This window comes from Cimex lectularius, unplaced genomic scaffold (assembly GCF_000648675.2).
Source record: "Cimex lectularius strain Harlan isolate CLEC.00 unplaced genomic scaffold, Clec_2.1 scaffold13, whole genome shotgun sequence".
NCBI classification, from domain to species: domain Eukaryota; kingdom Metazoa; phylum Arthropoda; class Insecta; order Hemiptera; family Cimicidae; genus Cimex; species Cimex lectularius.
This window is the reverse complement of record NW_019392649.1, coordinates 2300505-2327129: the sequence shown is the minus strand read 5'-3', so window position 1 is coordinate 2327129 and position 26625 is coordinate 2300505. Positions and strand designations below refer to the sequence as shown.

The 26625-nt window shown below is 35.8% G+C and overlaps 1 protein-coding gene and 1 non-coding gene across 3 annotated transcripts in view; one reads left to right on the top strand and one right to left on the bottom strand.

The window, feature by feature from the left end:
• Window positions 1-26625, bottom strand: part of LOC106664607 — a 617189-nt gene that overhangs the window by 311963 nt on the left and 278601 nt on the right. The window lies entirely within an intron of this gene.
• Window positions 20289-20361, top strand: Trnan-auu. Its single transcript has one exon. It is a non-coding gene; the product is annotated as a tRNA-Asn (tRNA).

Below are 26625 nucleotides of genomic sequence, written 5' to 3'. Positions count from 1 at the left end.
TTATAAAAATTGGGGCGCACAATAGATCAATTTAGGTCGAAGTGCAGTAGGCCTTGTGGCCGCAGCTTTTATCTTCTATCCCGAGGTATCAGCACTGAGAAACTTCCAATATTTTGTTTTCAGTTAGTACTAAAATGAGTTTTATATGCAATTTCTATTGGAAGACTTTATATCGTACAGTTTTAATTTTTATATCATAAAATATTATTTATGACAGCGGTGTTGATGATTTTTTTAAATATCGTACGTTTCTAAAAAAAAAAAGGCGAGAGAGCAAGGGATTCTGCAAGAAGGCTAGTAGGCCTGCAATTAGATCGAGATTCACAACGAGAGAAAAAACGGCCACGCCATTCTCTCTAATTCAAGGCAAAAAAGGCCCCATCCACCGAATTAGCCACTAGAGTTAATCGTACAAAACTCCTCCAAACCATGTGCCGTTTTCTAAACGTCATCCTTTTTTTACATCGTTTAAGAAAAACAAACATTGAACAAATAAACAAATAAATCGCAAATCTTTCAGAAATGTAAAGGTTGAAAATCTCAAGAATTAGAAATGTTAAGATCTCCGTGAGAAATTCGGTCACATATGAACCCATGGTTTTACACGGCTAAAGTTCCAAATACGCATGCTGCTAATTAAATAAATCCATTTGAAATCGGATTTCAAAGTTTACCGAAGTGTTTATTCATGCATTTAAACAGCACGTCCAAGTTCAATGAATTATTCAATGCCCGGGATTTGAAATCCTACTTTAGCAGAATTGAATTTCTAGCGGGATTAATTTTATATCGGAGATGGAAAATAGTTATTAAAACTTTCATTCCGATGGATATTAGACACAAGATATAGTGATAATTAAAAAAATAAAATCCAGTATCTTGACAAAAATAAATAAGAATCTGGAATAACTATAAATTGCTGAAATAAATAGACGTATAATATGACTATGTTCGTCAATTTTGTTAATTCAACAGTCAATTATTTTTATTATAACTGTTTTTATAATAAAACATAAGAGTTTATATTTTTAACACTTCAATTCGGATCTTATGAACAGTTAAGAAAAGGCAAGGAATGGCTACGTACTGCAATTATCCTATCTAGACTATTTTTCGCAGCATTATTATGGTGGAAAGGTCTAGAAAATAAAGAAAACAGTAACACATTAAGATCATTTCAAAGAGTAGGTTGTTTGATGATAACAGGAGCTCTTTCAACTACACCCACCCTAGCACCTGAAATCATAACGAATACCACACCTCGACACATTGAGATTAAGGTGAGAGCACTGATTAGCTACGACAGATTAATTAGCGAGGGCAGTTGGAAACATAAGTGCAAAACATAGGTCACTCGAAAATCTCACAACCATTGAGTAAGGTTAACAACCAATTATTAAGCGTTAGTGATAAAGAGATTAAAACACCTTCGGGGAAAAGGTACATTAGGTAGTCACCCCTTGTGAATATAATTAAGGTTTGGATGATGACCATCGTAACATAGACTCCTACACAGATGGTTCACTTATCCAAGGTAAAGGGAGCGGTACAGGAATCTACGTACCTAAATTAGGAATCAGCATCTCCTCCCTTCTTGGCAATAGCACATCTGTTTATCAGGCGGAAATCTGGGTCATTAATGTGTGTTGTAGAACAATTATAGAAAATAAAATTAAGGGAAAAGATATTAGAATTATTTCTGATAGTCAGGCTAGTCTTAGGTCATTACAAAAAGATTTGTCAACCTCAAGACTGGTGAAGGAAACCGTAGATCTTATCAATAGGATCTCTTTCATGTTTGAGAACAAGGTAACCCTTATTTGGATACCAGCACATAAAGGACACCACGGCAATGAAGAGAAGGATAGCCTGGCCAACGAAGGCTCTAACACTGCGTTTGTCGGGCCACAACCGCTATTACCTCATTCAATGAGCACAGCGAAAGAGTATTAATAACAGGGGCATGAATCCTTAAGGGATGGTTAGGGATGGTTAGGAATCCTTAAGGAGTGGAATTTATCCCCCGGACACAGGCAATTGAAAGAGTTTGTTAAGGTGATCAAACCAGCAGAATCGAAATGCCTATTCTCTATCTCAAGAAAGGGAATTAGGAGGCTGATACGTATTCTGACGGGCCACGGCCTACTGGGAAGACACCTCTCCGTAATGGGTATTCGACCAGATCCCTTTGGCCGTTTTTGCGAAATAAAAGAAGAAACGGCAAGGCACTACCTCGCAGAGTATGATAGGGATGCGAGGTCCAGATTTGAAATCTTTGAAGGAACGGACATCACCAAATCGCACCCCGAGATAAAATGGTCCAAAATCTTGGGGTTTGTGAACAAGTCCAAGAGATTTATGCAGGACACGTGAGCCGACAAAGTCCCGGACATTTTAGAGATGGGGTACGAGTCTACCCAGACATTTAACCCATCGGGTCTTGGTCGCCCACCCTGCATAATAATAATAATAATATATATATAATTATTCAGAAATCATGAGATGCGGTCTTATTGAGAGTACCCTCTTTAATATACATGAGCCCTGAAGATGATTTCAATAAAGATGAAACGTTGGTAAGATAAAGAAAATATTTTTCTGAACCCTACACAACANTATATATAAAATGTAACATGCGAATTATCTGAACATCACACATTTCTTTGTGGGTGTGAGTGAGTGACACAGTGAGTGTGTGTGTGTGTGTGTGTGTGTAATTCACAGAGTTATCTATTTATAAATCACCCTCAATATCTGTTTTTGTCTCTCTACTAATCTATTTAACCATACTTCTAGCTATCTTTATCTGTATTTGTGGACATGAATCTATAACTCTACTTTCTTCCATTTTTTCTTTTTTTACTTATAATATTATGGCTTAGTTTAGTTATTGTAATAGCATTATTGTTTTTATTTATGATATCCGTTGAAAGTTTAAGCACTTTTTCTCATAGTGCAAGTAATAAAGAAGATTTTTTAGTATTTGGACATACTGCCTACTTCCTAAAAAAGGCTCGTAAAAACAAACCTTAAACTGCGAAATGCCTGTTTAACCATAGCAGGAACGGTGTTGCGGGCGTAACAAGAACGAAAGAGGCCCACCGTGGATTTTGAGATCATTTGGCCTACCTTTGAGTCTAACTCCCGGTCGGGATTATCGCGGAGGTGTATTGTAATTGGAGTCCATACATTTTCCCTTTCCGCAATCTCGAGCCAGTATCTCTTTATACGGTCACAAGCCCCGGCCTCTGATAAACCTAAATTATTGTTTCAAGTTAAACTGAACTACATTGTTTCGCCAACCCATAAACATGCTAATCTAGATAGGACATTATTTATTATTAATCAAGACACATGCTGTCGGCGGGGTTAATTAAATTTGGCAATTGATATCTGAGTGAAGCTCCCCTAACTACGGATACACTGTTTCCAACTAAAGTCATCTATAGTGTAGACGCCTAATTATTCTAAATTTTTTGATTCGTGTTAAATATCAAAATAAAAGAAACCAAAATTATATAAGGCAAAGAAAGTGTGGAAGGTATGAACAATTTTACTGTCCAATATATCAACAGCAAAGAAAACTGAATTTTATAGATTACTGTAAACAAAAAGTGTAAATGAACAAACCAAAAATTTTTTTATAATTTTTCCTCAAAATATTGTGCAATGTCTTTTTTCCTCCTTCTTTCTCTGCCGCCACCCTTTCACTCAATTACGTTTAGCGTGTGATGTGTCAGTTCACATGACTTCGATGCCTAGACATAATAGACATTAAATTATCTCGATTTAAATAAGATAAGCTTTTTATGTTATAATGATATATCAAAAGTTAGGGATAAAGCTAATTTAAAGAAGCACTTAGTTCCTTTGTCAAACCTTAGAGAAATATATTCCCTTAGGACAATATAAAAATAAATTTAGGCGTTTTTTAATCCATTTTACTTTTTCGTAGTCAATTGACCAAGTTACTTCTTTCTAGTGTCTTGGTTGAGATAAAAAGTCAGTGTCACGAGCGGGATTCGAACCCACGACCTTCGGCTAATTACGCCACTACTCTACCACTTGAGCTATTGTGACTTCCATCCTCTCGGATACCAACTCTCCATCTCAATTTACAACCGTTGGAATTTTCCCTCTTTTTGCCATTTTCAAATGTCGTGTAATCTGATTGGATTCTCACAGACTTATGAAGTGGCCACGTGGAGCTGTTAATTATTATTTAATTAATAATAATTATTCTTTCTATGTACGGTCTGGCTTGAGATGAAAAAAAGGGAAAATTCGAACCGTAGGGTGAGATGAAGAGTTGGTGTCCGATAGGATCGAATTAACGATAACTCAAGTTGTAGAGTAGCGACGTATTTAGCCAAAGGCCGTGGGTTCGAATCCCGCTCGAGACACTAAAATATTTATCTCAACGAAAACCTTAGAAAGAATAATTAATTGATTGATGTAAGCGTTTATGTACAATTTTTTTTCTTCACTAATTCACAATGGCGACACAGGTATTTACAAATTCGGCATTACTACAGATAATGCACACATTCTTTACCCAAATAATCTCACCGTTTTAAATAATTCATCAAACTGTTCAAATAGGATTTCAACTTCTAACTTGGTCGCGTAAACCGACTTAATTATGTTTGGCAGATTCGAATCCGGTAGTAGGCCTCGGACACGGACATCAGAGTAGGGCCGCTCCACATATTTACATAATCCACTAGAACACCAGCCTCCATACATAATGCATGTGCATTCTGGATAATGAAACAGACCTCGAGACGTCCTCCTTTGTGCCAAGGCCACCTTCCTATTATTCTCCCTTCACTTTAATCAGCGGGCCATGCTTCCCAGTTTGTGTCGATATTTATTTAGAAATCGTTAGATGCGGTCTGGTGTGATGAAGGTTTAAGAAAAACATTTTCTTTATCGTGCCAACGTTTCGATCTTTATTGAGATCATCTTCAGGGCCTGGGATTTACAAACATTGTTTACATATTACAATTACATTTTGGATGTGGAAAAGTGAATTTATACAATGCAAAATATATTTTTTACATATTCAATCAAAGTATTTCTACTCACCCAAAGTGTTTCTCTTCCGTGTAATTGTGCCATTCTTGCGTGTAGTCTCGAGAGTGCCAGTGAAATTTTGCTATTTTGTGTTTATATACGTTGGATTTTGAAGGGGCGGGGAAGGATGTCGGTTTAGAAAAGACATTTTTGTATTAGGACCACCAGAACGCATCTCACGATTTCTAAATAAATATAGGTTTAATGATGGAGTGTGGGCGAAGCAAAAGCAGCTTTTTTTTCAAGTACTTTGTTGATGTTAGGCGTAAGTCTGATATTGCAAGGAGAGTAGTCACGATTCATGATTTTCCAATAGATAGAAAAAAAATCGACAGATCTATGAAGCAACGTTGTAAAAGGTCGAGACTAAATACAATTTCATTTTGCAGGGATTGATGAAAAATATTTACGTTCACGACACTATAAATTTACTAATAACGTACCATTACAGATGTTCGTAAGTCTGGTTTACCTGAAACAAAAATCAATCGCTGATTACTTAAAAAAATCAATGCACCTACTCATAATATGTGTTGTTAAAATTTGTATTGACATGATAAAGTGAATATCACATGTCGAAAGTAGACCTTTTGGGAAATGGCTTTTCATTTTTAATTAATGTGTTGTGTTTAGTGATCGGTAATGATTGAGTCTAAAATTTCTATCACTGTATAAATTCTTTTTTCGCATCCTACATGCATTTGTATATTTAAACATTATATATAAATCCCAGGGCCTGAAGATGATCTCAATAAAGATCGAAACGTTGGTTCGATTTAAAAAAAATGTTTTTCTAATACTACGTCACACCAGACCGCATCTCACGATCTCCAAATAATCATTTTTAATTAAGTTTAGTAGTTTGTGAGAAAAAAACATGTCGTAATTCTAGTATGATAACCTTTCTGAGTTAAAATGAAGCGAAAGTAAAAAACGCCAGGAAATTAAATAATAAATGCTGAACCGGTAGTGGGTCAATTCTTATGTCCGTGTATCTCGCGGGTTTGTTGAACTATTCCAACCCCGGAGTGGAGACGACCTAATAAGTGACCAAATGCCGCTTCAGCATGAATTCACCCACTAGCAGATCATCACCCAGTATCAACTCTAAATTATATACTTGTTTAACTGAGGAAATTGACCTTAGAAAAGCAAAAATATAACCTGGGGTCATATAATACGTCTGTTGTCGATCCGTTTGATTTCATGTTGTCAATATGAAAATTGCTCTCACTGATCGGGTTTATGGTCAAGATAAACAGCAAGGTTTTGTTTTATTTCCACGCTATCGACTGTATATTTAGTCATTCTCAAGGCGCTACAATAAAAAAACGATTAGCAATATGTACAGTAATTCAAGAATACACATTTTTTGCTTTGAACTTACAAAAGCAATGTCCTAAGTTTATAAATATTTGCGATCATACGAAAATCACATAACAAGTTAGAAAATAAAAACATGCCTTTCTTTTCACAGTTCAATATCACACGAAAAAGAAAACAGGACAGTTAGGTGCCGTTCTTACATAATATCAAACACACTAATGCAAAATTTCCCTCTATTGTTTTTTTTTTAATGTTTTCTCTAAGGTTTTTTTTACAAATATCAGAAATGTCGTCAATATTTAACTTAAAAAAATCCATTATATTTAGTGGTCTGATTGACCAAATTATTTCTTTCAATTAATTAATCTTTTATGTAAGATGTTGGTTGAAATGAAAAAATTAGTGTCATGAGCGGGATTCGAAAGGTTGTAGGTCGAGATGGGGAGTTGGTGTCCGAGCGGATCGAAGTAACGATAGATCAAGTGGTAGAGTAGCGGCGTATTTAGCCGAAGGTCGTGGGTTCGAATTTCCCTAGTATCCCTGACTTTTTTATCTCAACCAAGACCTTACAAAGAAAGAATAATTCGTTCCTAATAATACAAAGAAAGAAGTAACTTCGTCAATTAGACCACAATGAGAATGGATTACATTTAATAAGTAAAAGAAGTATCACTTCACTAAACAGCTCCACGTGGACACTTAGTCTATGTCCTCGCCGAGAATCGAATTTTGATTACACGACATTTTAAAATGGCAAAAAGGAGGGAAAATTCGAAAGGTCTTAGGTTGAGATGTATTCCTAGTGGATCGAAGTCATGATAGTTCAGTGGTTCGAGCTGCGGCATATTGAGCCGAAGTTCGTGGGTTCGAATCCCGCTTGTGACACAAACTTTTTTTCATTTCTACCAAGATCTTACATAAAAAGTTTAATTAATTGAATGTTTCGACAATCTCATTCCCACTCTACTATGGTTTTTTGAAATTACTTATATTGGCCTTAATTTGTTCGGCCAAAAATTGTTTAGTCTGAACATAGTACACGGTAGGGCAATCGTTATAATCAACACCATGTAAAACTTTCAATTTATTATTCTTTTTGTTTAAGGTCTTGGTTGAGATGAAAAAGTTAGTGTCACGAGCGGGACACTAAATTTTTATCTCAACCAAAAGCTTACATAAAATGAATAAATAAATGAAATAAGTAATTCGGCCAATTAGACTAATAAACATAAATGAACAATTTACAAGTTGGATATTTTTTCTTTTTTCCTTTATCTTTTAATGTTGTAAAAAATTTTTTCTTATTTTGTTTTCAAACTTGTAAACAACTTCGACATTTTCTCTCTTTCTTTTTAGAAATTTATTTAATTTAATTGAAATTTCTTTTACATATGTTAATGGTACATATTTTGCTGTATCAGTTCTAACATGATTAGCATTATTAGTTAAGTGTGGTGTTTAGTTAGATCATTATTGAGATAATCTTCAGGGCATTGTGTTGTCTGCATTTCAACAAAAAAGTTCTCTGATTTAACTTATAAAAACTCGCATCGGCTATCAATCAGAGAACTTTTTTGTTGAAATACAGAGAACACAAGGCCCTGAAGATGTTCTCAATAAAGATCGAAACGTTGGTACGAAAAAGAAAATGTTTTTCTAAAACAAATAATTAAGGTTTTTAGTTGAGATGAAAAAAAGGTAATGGCACGAGCGGGATTCGAACCCACGATCTTCGACTAGATACGCCGCTGCTCTACCACTTGAGCTATCGTGACCTTAATTAATTGTCATGTATTAATTGGTCAAGCGGACCACGAAAGTAGTGAATTAAGTTTTTCTAAAACCTACGTCACACTAGACCGCATCTCACGACCTCCAAATAATTTTTTTGTTATATCCATTAGTTCACTATCGTTCAACCTTCTATTTAGTATGTTTTTATGTACAAAGATTTGGATATCCATTAGATATTAACATCTGTTTCATCTTGAGTTTTTTTCGTGAAAATTCTCATAGCTAACTTCAACGAACTATCAATTAAGTTCATTATCATGTTGATTTTCATTTGTAAAGAGTGTAAGGAACTTAGTGAAGTAATCTATCTGAACTAGTAGATTTTCAATATCAAAAAATTACCATTTTCTTCTACTTCGTGGGTAAACACTAATTTTGGGTAGTATGAATTACAAACTTGAATAACCTTTTCTAACTTATTTTTATTTATAATTAAGAACAAATCGTCAACGTATTTTTTAAACAAACTATCGTTTTTGTCATTGTAGCGCCTTAAGAATGACTAAATACAATCGAAAGCTTGGCAAGAAAACAAAACCTTGCTGTTTATCTTGACAAAAACCCGATATATGATAACATTAAATTAGCTGGTGGATAATCTACATGGCTGAATATGGATAATTTGCCAGTAATTAACTTTTTTGTACTTTCCTGTAAACTGTAATCAAAAACGAAAAGGAGAGAGAACAAATCGTTTATCGCCTGTGGTGAGTTTTTTCTTTTCAGCTTGGAAGCCGAGATAGTGAATGAATGGCAGGAAGCTGAAAAGAAAAGGGCCAACATGTGACAGATTGCTGTAGTCTAATGAGGCAGGCGTAATCCCCGTTGGAGCGGAGACCAAAGGCTAATGGGCGGTTTAAATCTTAGAGCCGGTCCTAAAGCCGAGCCCTTTGTAAAAGTTTTCTCTAATTATAAGCGTTTTCCCTTATTCCGTTCGGAATTCTTCACGTTGTTAACTCTCGTAAACATAGCCAGATAATTATCAATAACAGTTGGGGTGTGGGAGGTTATAATGAGTCTGTATTTTCAATACCACACTGTTAATAATGCGAAGTACCCTTTATACCATGTGTCCAAAAATAATACACATTTTTCCAACCATTTTTTCCTGTTCAACATAAGTTTGGATCAAATACAAACGGAATCAGCCCAAAATTGAAATACCAATTAAAAATGTTGTGTGCTACAAAAATCCTCTCTGGCTGAAATGTATATCGTAATAAATCGTAAATTTTAACTCAAGCAGAGGCATCGATTTTAGGAAATGTTTCAAATTCACAAGTTGTTGGATACAAGTTTTCAAAAAAATTGCGAGATTATGATGCGTTAATCAATAATCAAACAGATTGCTCAGACTTAACAATAAAAAATACTGTTTGGTCGGTCACACTTGTCGACCTACTTATCCCCAGAACTAATACACACACACACACACATCGAGTAAGATGTTATATATATTTTTTATCAGAGAGGAATCGGTTTAACTTTTTGCATTTTATCATTCTGCCTAGCTTCTCCCTACTGATAACCACAAGAAGTTGTTCCGAATCAAGTAATACAGAAAAAGTACATATACGATGGGTCCTGTGAACAGACGTCAATACTTAGGGAGATTATTTTACTTGTCAAAGTAGTCTAAAAAGTTCCCTTTGTCCATAGTCTAATTCGAGATATTTCACTTTTCAAGTTATTTCTACATTTCACAACTTTATTCCACTACGACCCCCGTATCTCATGAAATGTTAATCCTACTTCAAATATTATTACACCAATAATAAGAGTATTAAAACCGCTATGAGATTCGATTGATTTTTTTTATTTTAACCTTAAGCAAACAGAGCACAAATTTAGGAATAGGGGTGATAGGGAAAAAATAGGCGACTACGAGACCTACTGCACCTCAACCTGATTAGATCTATTGTGCTCCTCTGTTTTTTATAACTCTGGCCACCTTCAGGTTATTAATCAGCCTCCATTGCTGTGCCACCCGATCCTTACGATCTGGTTTGCGGTTTTTCTTGTCTTTGTTGCAAAAACCTGCACCTACAGAGACCCTCACAGAAACATAGAATGTGATCTGCGGTCTCATCCTCTTCCTGGCAGTATGTGCACAGTGTTTCTTTTATGTGTACTCCTATCCGGTGCGCATGCGCTTTCTTATGTGCCATTGTCTTTTCAGGATCCGTGTCGGCCTTGGGTCGGCATGGGCGGCGGGTGCCTTATCAGAGACATAGAGGGGGAGGGTGCATAACCTGTTACCCGGGAATGGATTCGTAGTGGTACGTGGTGATGCCCCTGGCGGGAACTTAGTGAAGAGGCTGTCTTCTACCTGTGACCTTCGCACGAAACTTGCGTTTGACCAATGTTATACACCCGGCCTCACGGGATACGACGGATCGAACGGCAGCGTATAAGCGTTGAGTACTCTATGATTATGCTGAAAAGTCCTTCGAATGAGTGAGTAGTGGCGGATGGGAACGGGTAATGAATCGGTTGCTCCTACTCAAGTATGCTTTGCACGTAGGTATAGGCTGAGCTCTATCGGAGGGTACCGTAGGCAGTACTCCTCTAGGGGGTGGTTAGAAATTCTTCTTTAAATGAAACCGTGGCCGAAGCTGATCCGTTAATTTCTACAGTAAAGAAGCCCCAATACTCTGGGAGATAGAGTGGCCTTCTTTATCTAGGGAGTGCGCGGGAGACCGGGCTGATGTATTTCGGCTTAGGTAGCCCTTTGCGCGCGGCATACGGTCTGATGCTCAATGCAGACCCGACCACTCGGAATGGGCAAGCGGGGAGCGACATCAGTCTTGGCCCCTCGGGGCTGAGCTGCCTCTACACCAATGCAGCGGCAGTAACACCATTCTGTGGAGGTGCGTCAGCTCTCATCTTGAGAATCAAAACATCCCATAAGGCCGAATAGACTAGGTGCGGACGTTAAAGATCCTCATTGTCCTTTTAAGGACGACCGAGTATACGGGAAAGCATGTATTTTCAGGAGTCCAACCAGAATTTTTGTTCGGTTGCGATTGCCTACCAATAGTTCTTTTGTAAGTTTTATGGATGATCCTTTTAGAATCTATTCGCGTGCTTCATACCTGTGGTATTGTTCCACCAAGTCTTGGACTCATTATAGATCCATTTTAAGATCCTCTTTTGTAGCAGCAGGTTAAGCCACAGTAAAGTTCAGGACACAGAGGGTCCATATAGGCCCCCCTTCTTTGACCAACATGTCAACCTACTCTTGCCTCTTTGCCCCGACTCCCAGGAACCCATGCCATGGTCAGGTTCTTAGTTCAGGACCTCCATGCAGTTCCAAACACACTTTCCCTTCGGTTTGCGGGAATGTAATTCTAGTAATTTTATCTCTCTGGCGCACTGTTCAATCACTATGATTTCAGACTGTACAACTGTAGCATACTTACCTACGCTTACCGTCTTTTCGGACTTTGGGGTCATCGCGAAGACTCCATCTCCCGTCCCCTTGTCTTTTTTTGAGCTGTCAGTATACCAGTATGAATTTGATTGTAGCGGTAAAGCTCAAGATTAAGTTAAAAACTATTTTTTAATGTTTCTAAACTTTTTGTCTAAAGTACAGGTAAGATTTCCTAGATTTTATAAATACTGACACATATAGCTCTTACAGAAAACCTGCTCGAAATAATGAACTGTAAATGTATGTACTTAATTTTTTTAATGTTCAGTTATAAACAAAGTAAAATAACTGTTTAATTTCTATAAAAATGATATTTTTTAATCGATCTTCATAAAAAATAATCACTAAAATTTATAAATTTTATCCAAATCTATAAATTATTTTTATTTTCACTAATAACAAAACAAAAAAGGAAAAACCAAACGACAAGGAAAAAGGAACCGTGGCAATTTGTAATCTTAATTTAAAAAATTATGCAATTAAAACAAATTAAACAAAAACATAGGAGAAAACAATGATTAAAAAATTAAATTTTTCGTGTCAATAGTGACACGATGGTTTAACTGGTTATTAAAGCGGCGTATTGAGCGTGAAGGTCGTGGGTTCGACACCCGCTCCTGTCCCTAACTTTTTCATCTCAATCAATATTTTAGAAAAAAATATAAGTGGAAGTAATTAGAATTAATTAAGGTTTTTAAGTTGAGATAAAAAAGTCAGAGTCACGAGCGGGATTCGCACCCACGACCTTCGGCTTGATACGCCGAGAAGTTAGTGCCTGAGGGGATAGAAGTAACGATAGCTCAAGTGGTAGAGTAGCGGCGTATCAAGCCGAAGGTCGTGGGTTCGAATCCAGTTCGTGGCACTGACTTTTTTATCTCAACGTAAAAACCTTAATTAATTGAATGTTATTAACTGGTCAAGGGGACCACGAAAAATAGTGAATTTAATTGAGTATAATTAATTTAACTTCTATGTGATTTTGTTTTTGTTTCCTTAAGGCTACGGTTTTCATTGCTCCTTCTATTCGTGTAATCAAATTTGCCGAAAGATAAAAGTTTTACGAGATACTTGGTACTTTGGTATAAAGGTGTTAAAGGTCTAAATAACCTGAAAAGTTTAATATCTCGAATACAATTGATAATCAATATTTTTCGGACAATTGGGAATTTAGTTCAATTTTTCATGCCTAGCCTCCTGAACATTTGACGAGTTTTTTACGGGACAACCTGTACAGTTGCATGCATACTTCAATAAATTCATAAATACAAATATTTCATAAACAAGTACCGACTATGCTGAATAGGTATCAAGCACATTTTTGCCTATTATTACATTACTGAAAATTTAAAGATTGGGCTATAAAAAAAAACTGTTTTAGTAAAAATATACGTATTGTAAGGTAATATAACAAAATAAAAATATGTATAATACATAATATATCCAGAAGATGGTGGATGTAAGTCAATTTAGCGCCGGTTACAGCTTATTGGTTCAACTCTCATCGTACGGTTTTAATGGCACAATATCAGCCGCTATATTGAACGATAAATGAGTTAATTAACTTTAGTCAGAGTTGATGTTTCGTATTTTCGTCCGTCCGATAATAATTTCTGTCAATTATTTTCCAACCTTTGGACAGAGGGTTTTAAATAGTCAGTAATACTTGATTAAACGAAAGTTCAAAATTCGCAAACGAACGCATAGTTTAATCGTCGAATCTTCATGTTCTAGGTGGCACCGTGTCGAGGGAGCGTTGTAAATCTTCCCGCTGGATTCCAGCCGGCGGGTGAACTACTTGGGGCCCTCTATTGACCCTTAACCACTTTCTCTCTATCTTTATCTTTTGTCAGTTGAAGTATTGACCTCTTAAATGGGTGGCCCCGATCGAGATTAATACGAGAACGGTTAATTTCGAATCGGTTTAATGATTACCGCCGTCGTTAGAAGGAATTGATCTTTTTCCCTGCGCTACAACTTTGCGTAAATTATTATCTTGTTGACGGTTTTTATTTGTCACAATTAACATATCTATGATCAATAGTCACGCCAACTGTGCTTCAGTTTATAAAAGTTTTATTGCATGTATACATATAGGAATATTAGCTATTAAATTTTTTTAATTACAATAATCTAAAACTTAAACCAAAGTAGAGAACTTTGTTGGGCAAACATCCATTTCCTTCGGATCAATGATTTCCGTACAACACAAACATGAGTCTTCTATAAATATTACAATTCTTATAAAACCTTTATTCTTGCATTATCAGTTTTTTACCTGTGATTCTTCAGGTGAATTTTTTGTTAATCCTTTACAATTTACTAGGTATTTTATTATTGACGTGGTGGATAATGTATTATGCTTGTGATCTAGATGACATTTCGTAAAATTGTATAAAGTGGCAATTACAATTTTCTTGTAATACGTTTCTTTAGTACAACTGACCAAATGAGACCATCTATTAATTTTACAATGACTAAACTAGAAGTAAGTAAATAACTTATTATAAGTAAAATAAATAACCTTAGTTTCTACAGGAAGTTTATAGAGAACTAACTCAAATGGCTTAGACCTCTTGGAACTTCTGATAGATATGACGTCAAAAGTTCAACATATTATTTTGGGATTATTTTTAAGCTTATGTATTAAACCTTCGTGCCAAACCTTGCTAAAGGCTTGCGATACATCTAGGAATAATGCTGAATAAATATTTTTATGTATTATTATAATTATTATTATTATTCATGGTTTCAATCTATCTGATCTGTGGTTGAGTGTTCGGTTCTGAATCCAAACTGGTAACTTGGTACCAATGAAAGGTTTCCTTAACAATTTTGGTATAGCTAGACGAAACTACAACATAAACTTAAAGGCTCAACCTCCAAGGTTCAATTTTGCAAGACCTGACAGACAAACCCCATGAAAGGGAACTCGGATGAGAACATCTTTTTTCCACCAAAATTTGAAGCTTTGAAGCTTAGGCAGAATCACTATTCACAGATGAACTAGAATCGGCCTGAGCAAAATCACCGACTGCCCCAAAAAATAATCATCACCAATACGAACTTTGCACATATATAAATTTGTCCATTGAACAAAACATCAAAAATATTTACCACAAAAACTTTCGAACTTTTATGTAAAATAATTAATTAGATTTCGTGGTCCGATTGACCAAATGACATCATTCAATTAATTAATCTTTATACAAGGTAATGGTTGAGATAAAAAAAGTCAGTGTCTCGAGCGGGATTCGAACCCATGACCTTCGGATAATACGCCGCTGCTCTACCACTTGAGCTATCATGACTTCGATCCTCTGGACACCAACTCTCCATCTCAACCGACAACCGTTCAATAATAACTCCCCGTGGCCATTTCATAAGTAGCTGAGAATCCAATCCTGATTACACGAAAATTATAAATGGCAAAAAACGAGGGAAAATTTGAACGGTTCTACGTTGAGGATCGAAGTCACGGTAGCACAAGTGGAAGGTCGTGCGTTCGAATCCCGCTCGTGACACTGACTTTTGTATCTCAACCAAGACCTTACATAAAAAGAATAAATAATTGAAAAAAGTAACTTGGTCAATTGACCACTAAAACGTAAATGGATAAGGATTCATTAATGCTGAATGGCAGAAAATCTCACAAGAACAATAAATTGAAAAGTGTGATATTTTCAATTTTCGTATTGACTCAACCTCTCCTGACTAGTTCAGGAATATTATTAAGATAGAAATATTTATATTTTTTCATATTTTTGTTTTGACTCATTGTTTTTTACAAATTGTATTGCAATTTATAAGACGTTCTCTACAGAGCGCGTTATTAATTTTTTGAAAGGACGAGTACTGTATTTTTAATTTTTTCTTAAAAAGTAATCCATCTTTTTGTCGGATTTAATTGCAAAACAATCAACCCTTTTTTTGCCGGTTGTAAATAAAGCCTGTTGGAGACAGGAGAAAATTACAAGTGTGAATCAAGAGCCGGTGAAGTCGGAGGAAAGGAACAAAAAATAACTCAGATGTTGTAGGTAATTCACAATGCGATAACCAATTACTCTGGAAAATTCAATCTCATTCCACTATATCGCTGGAGGGATGGTCGGCGTTTAAATCATTCTCAGTGTACAAAATCCTATGGTTTTAAATCAACGGCTATCCCTTGGCACGGTATACGATGCCCCATAAATTACCCAGCTAAATAACCAAATTATATTCTTTTTAAACATGCATTTTTTTTCTCTCGTATCAGTACAATTTATACTCAACTCGTTTAAAAACCTAATCAATTATATTATTAGGTTAAACTTTGAGGTGAATTCAAAGATTGACATGATTTTTCTTCCTGAATTCAATCCCTCCCCCCCAAAAAAAAATTGTTAGGATCAGAAAACTGTTCACTGCTTTGTTTTTTTCATTTTCTATTGATTTTTTGTAATTTAATTAAGAAATTGAAATAAAATAAAAGAAAGGAAAAGCAGTTTTTAGAACTTAATCATGGCCACCATTTCCTAAAATAGCTGTTCATTTTACCTTTTGATTCTTCCTAACTACAAACAAATACACTGCGATATAAAACATGGAAATTACTCCATTGATTGGAAATTTTCTTGGGGGAAAGATATATATTTTACCTTTGTACGAAAGGCTCTAAAATACTTTTGAGATGGAACCCTTTGGAAAAAATAATATAAAAGATAATTCACTAGTTTCTTGGTCCGCTTGACCAATTAATATCTTACAATTAATTAAGGTTTTTAGTTGAGATAAAAAAGTCAATGGCACGAGCGGGATTCGAACCCACCATCTTCGGCTTGATACGCAAAAAGGAGGGAAAATTCGAAAGGTGTGGTTGGGATGGGAAGTTAGTGTCCGAGAGGATCGAGGTCACGATAGCTCAAGTGGTAGAGCAGCGGCGTATCAAGCGTGGGTTCGAATCTCGCTCGTGCCATTGACTTTTTTATCTCAACTGAAAACTTCAATTAATTGTAATATAAAAGATAATAATATTAAAATTAACAGTAATAATTAAATTTAAAAAAAGAGAGTTTCATATTTATTGTTTCCCGATACTTTGGTCTTTTTAACCCGATGCTTTGTTACGTCAGACGAGTTTCGGCCTATGAAATCATCCGTGATGTGTTTGTAGTTGAGTTAGGTGATGCATGAGACAAAGCATGGCAAAACTCGTCTAACAGAACAAAACGTCCAGAAACGATTAAACTGCTCTAGAAAAATATATGTGATATTCTCCAGGGGTCTGCTGAGTAATGAAACTGTAGTTGGGTCATTTGCTATATTTAAGTCTGCTTATGCTAACTACTTTGGTACGTAAGACTCTTTTTGACCCTTGCGAACAATAAAGTGTGGATTTGTATATTTTTATTCAGATTAAAAGCAGAGGCGACAAAAATCTAGTACTGAAGAGAGAGAAATAACGATACGCCTCTAACAGACCAAAAAACCAGGAAACGATGAAATTACTCTACATTAATTTTTTTTATTTATTTTCTTGTCAATTGTATGTTAAACTTCTATTTTTGCCGTTTTGGATCATTTTGGCCTTTCTATCTTGGTTGATTAGCTTTGTTGGGAAGGTGAGGCAGGAAATAATATTAACATTTTTTTCAACGTGGATATTTTAACTGCGATGTCATATCAACCCTCGGGTTCCGGTATTTTCGAAAAAAGCTCATTTGAAAGTACGTTGGGTTAGAATGCAGGGCCGTTGGATTCGAACCCGAGACCTTTACTTTACAGAAATGAGGAGAACGCCTAAATGTCACCTCCCCAAACTTTGCGACACCCCTAAAAGTCAGCATTGCAAAGAGCAATACGAGGAAACGGTCTGACTAACCAAAACAGGTGGGTTTGAATGGCCAAAACATCAGAAACGACCGACGAAACCTAATATTACCATCCCAAAGGCGCAAAGTGAAAATCGTACAATTTAATTAATTTCGTTTTTTTTTACCCCTTAGACTCCATTGCACCCAACATTATCCGTTTTTAGTTAACCATAAATTTATTAGAAGGGTGAGGCATGAGACAATGTCCACTCTGAAAAACGCAAAAAAGCGAGCCTGACAGACCAAATCGATCAAAAACGACGAAATATCTGTATCAAATAGTACGATTGATATCCTGAGATCGGCAACGTCTGGTCCTTTCCGATCACGTCAGTTTTCTTAATATTAATGACTGTTAAGGCCGAGAAAAACCAAATCGGTTGACACCCATCTGTTGTAGCATATATCTATGATCTGTTCATTTTTGGCTTTCTGCCCTGGGTTTTGTGCATATCGGCTTTAGAACTCATCATTGAGCAGTTTTTGTTTATTAAAGTTTTATGTAAGACGTGGCGAAAAAGCAAGCCAGCACTTAAGGCTGCGAAATGGTGGAACCATCATTTTCTACCAATCCTTTCTCTTTTGGTGTGGGATCTTGCGGCCTTTTGTTTCGGCCCGCTGAACTCGCCTTGTTTTACTCCGTTGAACTACAAGCCTATCGATAAAAAGTCCGTTATTTTCAGTGGTCTTTCCTTACTTATAAACCGAATACTTCATACTGAAGATATGAAAATACTTAAAAGGAGGATAGGTAGACAAAATTAAAAAAGGAGTTTCTTCATGTCTTCACGGAGGTTTTTTGTGTGTCGTGGTGAACTATTAATTTGATCGTTTCCGGTCATTTTGACTGCCTATCGTCGCTGTTTTGTTACGGCAGGAGTTTAGGTAGCTACAATAATTTATTGTGAGTTGTAGTAATTCAAGGATTAAACCAGGGTGAAGCTAAACATAAAACACGCACTGAAGATGAAAAATGTCATGTAAATACGAATGACAGACCAAAAGAAACAAAATCAACAAAACTACATTTCTTATCCTGATCATCGAAAAACAAACATGTATTTTGGTCATTTCCGATTATGTTACGCAACGTAGCTGTGCTGATTTTTTATATTGGCGCGGTTTGTTATGTTGCCATATTCCTGGTGGGTTTCGACTTCTCCGCAGATATAACCGCGATATAAAACACACCCACTAAAATAGGTTAAAGTTTTTTGAAGACACGACAAGTGGAACAGGATGACAAAAATTGAAAACGAATACATCCCTCTCTCCGAGCTATACACGAAATTTAATTATAAAATGCGTTTTTAAATATTTTTGCAAATAGTTGTACCTTCATGTTGTGTAAATCCAACAGAAACATCAGCAGGAGTTGAAAAAAAAACTGTAAGGGAACAATAAGCTAGCGGTATCTAATTAAAAAAATCATTCCACAAAGAAAATTAAACTGAAACGTATGTACTGTCTGATAGTTCAATAATATTTATTCAGATATCGTGAGATGCGGTCGGGTGGGATGTAGGTTTCAGAAAAACATTTTCTTTATCGTGCCAACGTTTCGATCTTTTATTGAGATCATCTTCAGGGCTCAAAGTGTTTGTCTTCTGTGTAATTGTGCCGTCCTTGCATGTCGTGTTGAGAATGCCTTGAAACCTGCATTACACCCGACCGCATCTCACGATATCTGAATAACTATCGATTAACGGTCACTAATCTCTACACGTTCAATAATATGTTACGTTAGGTCCCAGATAGTGCTTGTAAGTCCTCTTCAAATTATATATTCTTACATTTCGAAATCCATGCTTGTGAATTCGATATAAATAAGTATATGACTATTAAGTGCAAGCAAAATTGCAATTAAAAAAGCGAAGGGAATCGGTAGAAGCTAGCAATTTACTTAAAAAAAGAGAACCGCTTGTGTCCGATCATCCTACTATTAAGAATTCTCTCTTCGTCCATTTTAATACAGAACCGATATTATTCGCAGCTTTCCTTTCAGTCAATTTATCTCGATACCTCCGGCATAGAGCCACCAGGCTCTCTTTATATCATCTTCACTTTCAATTTATCCACCCTTCTTCTCGGCGAAAAATCCATCGTTTTACGAGCAACAGATTAAATCTTTTTCCTTTCCTTTTTTATTTATTTCCTTCTTATATATTATTGTATCATTTCTCTTCTTTTTTCTACTTCTACGTCTTTCATCATCTAACATGTGAAAGCACGAATAAAAATCTAACATTTTACAATAATCAGTGCAAGGATTTATTAAACATGAAAACCAAAATGTGAATTAGCAATTTTAACGATTAATTATACCTAAATACTAATTGCTGTTGGTGATTTAAAAAACGAATTACATCTATGAGGTGAACTGGTGGTTTCTGATTTTTGAAGCCCCATTTTCATATTGACTACAAAATATAATAAAGGAGGGAAAATTCGAGAGGTGAGGTTCAGATGGGAAGTGGGTTCCCGAGCGGATCGAAGTCATGATAGCGCAAGTGATAGAGAAGCGGCGTATTATCCGAAGGTCATGGGTTCGAATCCCGCTCGTGACACTGACTTTTTTGTCTCAACAAACACCTTAATTAATTGAAAGATATTAATTGGTCAAGCGGACCACGAAAAATAGTGACTTTAATGAATTAAAATGACGTATGCTTCACTAAAGCTCTTCGTGGCCATTTCATTTGTCGTCGAGAATCAAATAGATTACACGACATTTGAAAAATGGCAAAAAGGATGGAAAATTCGAAAGGTGGGGTTGAGATGGGACGTGAGTGTCTGAGTGGATCGAGGTCACGATAGCTCAAGTGGTAGAGCATCGGCGTATTTAGCCGAAGATCGTGGGTTCGAATCCCACTCGTGACACTGACTTTTTTATCTCGACCAATACCTTTCATAAATATTAATTAATTGAAAAATGTTAATTGGTCAATCGGACCACGAACTATAATGGACAAAATTCAATTTTCATTACATTTGTGTAAACTTTATGCTCGTTTAATTCAAAGCAAATGTAAGTCGTCTCCGTCCACTTTGGATGTCAACCCTTATTATTTTGGCTTGTCAGATGTGATATAATACGTTTGTATGATGTAATATTAAGAATTTTTATAAAATATTATGTATTATGTATACCTACTATGTCTTTATTCATTTTCACCCGTTCTCTCGTGGTCTCTCTCGCTCTGTCTCATTCTTTCTTTCAATCATACTCGCTCTTTCTATCCCACTATCTATCTATAGGACTGTGTATCTATCCATCTATCTCTTGCTCCGCCATATCTGTTTTATGTCTTTGGCTATCTCGACTAAAGAAATTTTTAAAGTATAAGCTTTTTCTTAGCAATTGAACCTATGTGATTTGTTTTTCTGTCATTCTCTTTCTAACTCTCTTAATACAGTAAAATTTCAGTTTATCGTATCCCGAGGCTTTGTATATCCCGATATATCAAAGGAAAAAGAAGATTAAGATGGATACTAGGAAGGGGGTTTGTGCTTCCAGCAACTGCATTGTGGTTCTGGATTATTCTACGTTCCTAGATCTTCTAATTTAGTGGAATCGACTTAATCCATCTTCTCAGAAGTATTAGGTCATTGAATATCGCTGCTAGAATTTCATATCCTGGGATTTTTTGTGCCCAAGGTTATTTCCATCGAGCAGTTGCTGCGCATTCGAAGATTATTTGGGTGATTGTTTCTTCCCCCTTCCATAATCTGCAAATAGAATTAACGTTGAATATGCCTATTTAATGTGGATGTTTTCCCAGATGCCAGTGACTGGTTAATAGTCCTCCTAATAGTTTATAACATTTCTCTGAGTCTGGCGAGTTTTAGCATAATTTTACTGTACTAGCGCCACTAGATATTATCTATTTATCTGTTCTTTTATTTGGATATATTCTGTGATGGAGGATTCGGTATTTCTTTTAGTTCACCAAAATGCAGGTTCAAGGCCAATATATANTATATATATATATAAAATACGTCTTTAATATTTTTGATCTACATTCAAATGTTTCCCTTTTTTAGAGAAAAATTATATAGAGTACTTCAGACCCAGTTCAACTTTGAAATTTTAAATAAGATATCCAGACAATACATTTTATAGGATGTTTTGCTATGAAAATAATGGTGAAATCGGATTTTAAATTGGTAAAAGAATGACGAAGTTATGCAAAGGTGTCCGCTCTCTTGTCGCCTTCTACTCCCACATGTCCTAAGATACATTCGTAGAATAAGGCCAAATGAATTTATTTCTTAGCAGCTTACACCAAACTTTCATACTGTGAACCACCTGAGGATGACAAGAGTATGAAATTCTTGGATTTTCCTCTGCCTACATTCGAAAGTTCTAATGGTACATTACGCCATTAGAAGTGAACTTGGATTCATCAGTCCATAGGACGTATGGAAAAACGTTTCCTTAAGCCTTCTAAGTTAACATTCGTGCAAGAAACGTTACACACCTGCCATAATCAAGTTCCAAAGTCCCTGGACAAGATGAGAGCGATACGGCTAAAATTCTAAATCCATAGGATATCTCTAATTTATTTTTTTTAACCTAAAACCCTCCCAATAGGAGGGATTTAGGTTTTATTAATTCTGAGAGAGGAATTCATATTTTCGCGCACATATAGTAAAATATTTAGTTCCACGTTGAAATTACACAAGTTTGTCTTATTCTTTGTCTCTTATACTTTGTCATTTTTTAACCCATTTAAAACGCGATTTACCGTTGTTTTTAACGTAATAAAAATAATGATTTGCCAGGAAGGGGTACCTATACTACCCCTATAGGGTCGTATTTGAAATTTGGATGATGAACTTGGCCTGAGGCATTCTTTATAATTTTTCGCCAAAAACAGATAAAAATTTTAAACAAAAACTAAAAAATATTAAGCACGTATGTTTTGGTTTTTTGATGGCTTCATTGATTCAAGAGAAATTCAGTCGGGCTATCTAAAAAAGACATCCTGTATAAAAAGTTACCAAAACGAAAACGATATATGATCAAAAGAAATTGAGCCAGGCCTTCTAGCCAATAAAGAACAGCGCGTGAATACAATACACTAAACCAATTAGAACTTTCGATATACCATATATTTCATTTTTAATCTGCATATAGCGATAATTTCGCAATATTGTACTATCCTTCTTCATATTGAAGATACAATATATCGGGATTTTACTATATATCTCTTACTCTGCCTTATGTATTTTCTGTTTTATGTATTCTTATTTGTCTACTATTATTCATTCCCGTTCTCGCTCTCTTTCTCTCTATCTCTCTCCCTAACTCTCTACCTGGCTTTCTCACTCTCTCCCTTTCCCTCTCTTTCTCTCTCACGCACTATCTCCCATTCACGTTCTGTGGCAGAAACATCCATGAGACCTAATATTGAATAATTAAACTTTTTCCTCTCTTTATTATTATTAGTAGAAGTAGAAACAGCATTAAGAAGTAGTTATTATTAAAAATCGTTTTTTTTCTGGTATCACTTACCGTCAAATCAAGCAAAATGTCATTCAAATCAAAGAATTTTACCTGAAACAAAGAAAATTACTTTAGATAATTGTACGAATTAAATGACTATTTCCAGAAGATGTCATGGCCTAAACTATTTATTGAGGAAACACAATTATTGCGACATTATCTATTTCGATTATTTAAATTATTGATATAAATCAGACAAGCAAAAGAAAATTTCCAAAATATAAAAACAAATTCATCATTCACTTTGTTTCTCATTCTCTGTCCATCCTACTCGCTTACCCTTGCGCTCACTCTCTCTCTCTCTCTATATATATATATGTATATATATGTANTATATATATATATCTGCAATATATCTGTTTTCAATCTTTGGCTCTGCGGGCAAGAAAAAACCCTTAAGTACAAATTTACGCTTAGCAAGGCGCTTGAATAGGTTAAAACACGCATTACAAATTGGTCGTGCAGGTTTAGACAGGCGATCCGCCGTATTGGCTATTAATTCACGTATTTTTCTATCTCTTTCTCACCCTCAATAACTCTCTAGTCTCTCCATCCTCTCTCTCTTTCCTCTCTTTACATTGCTTCGTTCCTTAAATTTGTCATAATCTTTACATTTAATTTTTTTTTTCATTCAATTTAACAAATCTACATCCGACAACGAAAGTTTGTGTTCATATCATTATTAACATTGCAATAATATAGGAGAAAATCATTTTAAAAAAACCTGTTCGGGTTTTATATTTTCGTGATATACCGCTTGTTTTAACCCAGAGGGAAATAATAATCGAAATATAAATATTTTCCCTGGCAAATTGTCAAAACGGCCATACCCGGAGTTGATAGCATTGACAACGGAAAGAGAATTTTTATCACAGGAAGAAAATATTAGCCGTGGGAATCGTATCAATGTTTTCGTCCCCAGTATTTGTCCCTCCGCTTGAACGTTTATTTTTCCAACGGTCCCGAATGAGATAATAATGGAGCGTAAATAAGCCTTTTCCGAATTTTATCAGGTGAAAGTTTTTCCTAATGAATTGTTATAGTTCTCCTACTATCTTTATCTTAATTCAAAATAAAGGGTGTATATATATTGAATCAAATTTCACTGCATGCTTATAAAATATACGTAGTGAGATCATAATATTATAGAGACGTTAATAATATTTAGGTATCGTGCTAGTTTGTTGTGTAAACTGAGCGCGCAAATTTTTACTTGGGTTTCATATGCGAGTTTGTTTAGTTAATGTCTATTTGAGAAGTTAGGATTACATGTTTACGACTTTTAGGCACTACATCTTATTTTACTAATTTTAATAGGGATTTCCTTTATAAAAAACCCTCTTTTCAGACGGCTAACGAGCAAATTTCAATTATCAAAAAGCGTTACATTTCAGCGTTTCACGTTTGTAAAACGTCTTCAACCCATTTTCGATATACTGCGGCTTGGAACTAAATCTTATTTAATTGTAGTTTTTTTTTATTACATATATATTACGGATTATCCTTGTAGTTGATGAAAATAATCACTTTGCCCGGTCGTGGATCAGTAGATGTTCAAGTGTAATCTGTCAGAAAACCCCTTCGTCATTCACGCTCCGACGGGCAGTATTACGATTTCATCCGGTTGCAAGATTAATTTTCAGATTATTGGGGGAATAATATCAGATGTTAGGATTTTTTAAATGGATTTATGTTAAGAATATGCTGAAATCAATTTTATGCCGTTGGTCTGTCATTTTATCCCGGATATTTTTTTATTTTATTCATAGGATAGCTTTAAGTTCTATACTTATCCTGTGCCTAGGCCACAACATCATCTTCCTTAACATACCATAAATACTTACATAATATTACATAATTAACATAACATACATTATATACATACTTCAGGCTGCGTTGACGATACAACGATAACTTTAAGGGCTTCAGCACACTTCATTAAACACTGTTTATAAAAATCGCCTACGTACTTTCTTTTCAGACGTCTCGAAGGATTGTAAGGATTTACACTAAGCGAGGAGGATGACAAGAGGATTATCTTGGTCGAAAAGAATGGCGTGGAATTTAAGTTATCAGGTCCTTGCTATTTCTTGAAATAAAAGGTAAGATCCGTTGATACTGGTGGCATTTTTTACCATTGCGTATAATGCCATCCTATGCGTCTCTCCATTCCACTATTACAGAAGTCTTATATTCTTCATGTTCAAAATCTTCAAAATACTTCTTTTAAAACTTTAATATATTTCCAAGATTCATATACAATCATTACCACGCCAAAACGGTTTTCCTGCCTGCCATTCCACAATCCAGCAGCTGTTGATATTGACACTATTTTCTTCGTTCAAGAGAACAAAGCATGTTGCTTAGGGGCGTTGCTGGATATGACCCAGGCTTGTGAAATGATCTATCACCCAAGATTTTCAACAATATAAACATAAACAAGTCATATCCACCCTTTTTTTTAATCTAACCCTGGATTCCTATTTTATATTACCGCTGCTTCAGAGTGAGAACCGACTACGGGTACTCATATTAAACTAATACAAGCAGGTATCTCGGAAGGGAGGCGTTTAGGGTCTTATCCTGTTACCATTTATACTGCTGAATTTCTCATACATCCCAACATGCCCCGTGATTAAGATCGAAGGGAAAAGAATCAAGCTGAGCGAAAAGGTAAAGTACCTAGGCATGGTTTTGGAAGAAAGGCTAAGTCCTACACATCATGCCATCAAGATCAGAGAAATGACGTTGCAATCCGGCAGCTAAGAGATGGAAAGGAGCCACCAATGGTAAATTTGGATGCGTCAGATAGGGAAAGGCTACGAACTGCACCTAGAAAGCAGATCCGGGAGATCCTTACAGTTTGGATAGACAACTTGTGGCAGGAAAGATGGGACAGAAGCACCAAGGGAAGGCTAACCCATGAGTTTCTACCCAGTATTGAGGACTGAGCAAAAGCAAAGTGGTTTCAACCAGATTACTTGATCACACAAGTAATGACAGGTCACGGAAATTTCAACGCTTACTAGCACCGATTCCGTAGAGCTAACAGTCCACTGTGTCCCAACTGCGGAGTTCATGACAGTGTCCAACACAGACTGTTCAACTGCCCCCTGCTCTTCCGCCACACTTGGCCACCGACCCTCAACGAACTGGTTAAAGAAAAGAGGACGTTTGAGGTCCTTAAGCCTGTTAGCCGAGCTATAGTGGATAAAGTACCTGATTAGTCTCTTCTTTCTTTATTTTTTCTTCTTTTTCTTCCTATGATGTTACTTGATAGATCTTAGCGTTTCCCTGAACTTTTAATTCCGAGCTAGTTACTCCTTGTACCCATAATTGTTATTTATTTATTAAAATATTGTGTTTATTAGAAAGTGTATCCAAAAGGATTAATCAGCAAGGGGGAGACCTATTAGATTAGATATATTAATAATTTAAAAAAATTTCCCTTTTTCCTTGGGTCTTCCCTTTCAGGGCAAGGTCGAAGGAAGACGTTAAGATCCCCTAAACTTGCATCCCATTTGAATTAGTTTAGTGGCCGTGGTCCGCCGGTATGGGGTCTCCCTTAGGTACGGCGGGGAGGTGGATGGAAAAAAATAAAAAAATACATCCCAACACTTTCGCAACTACCTATG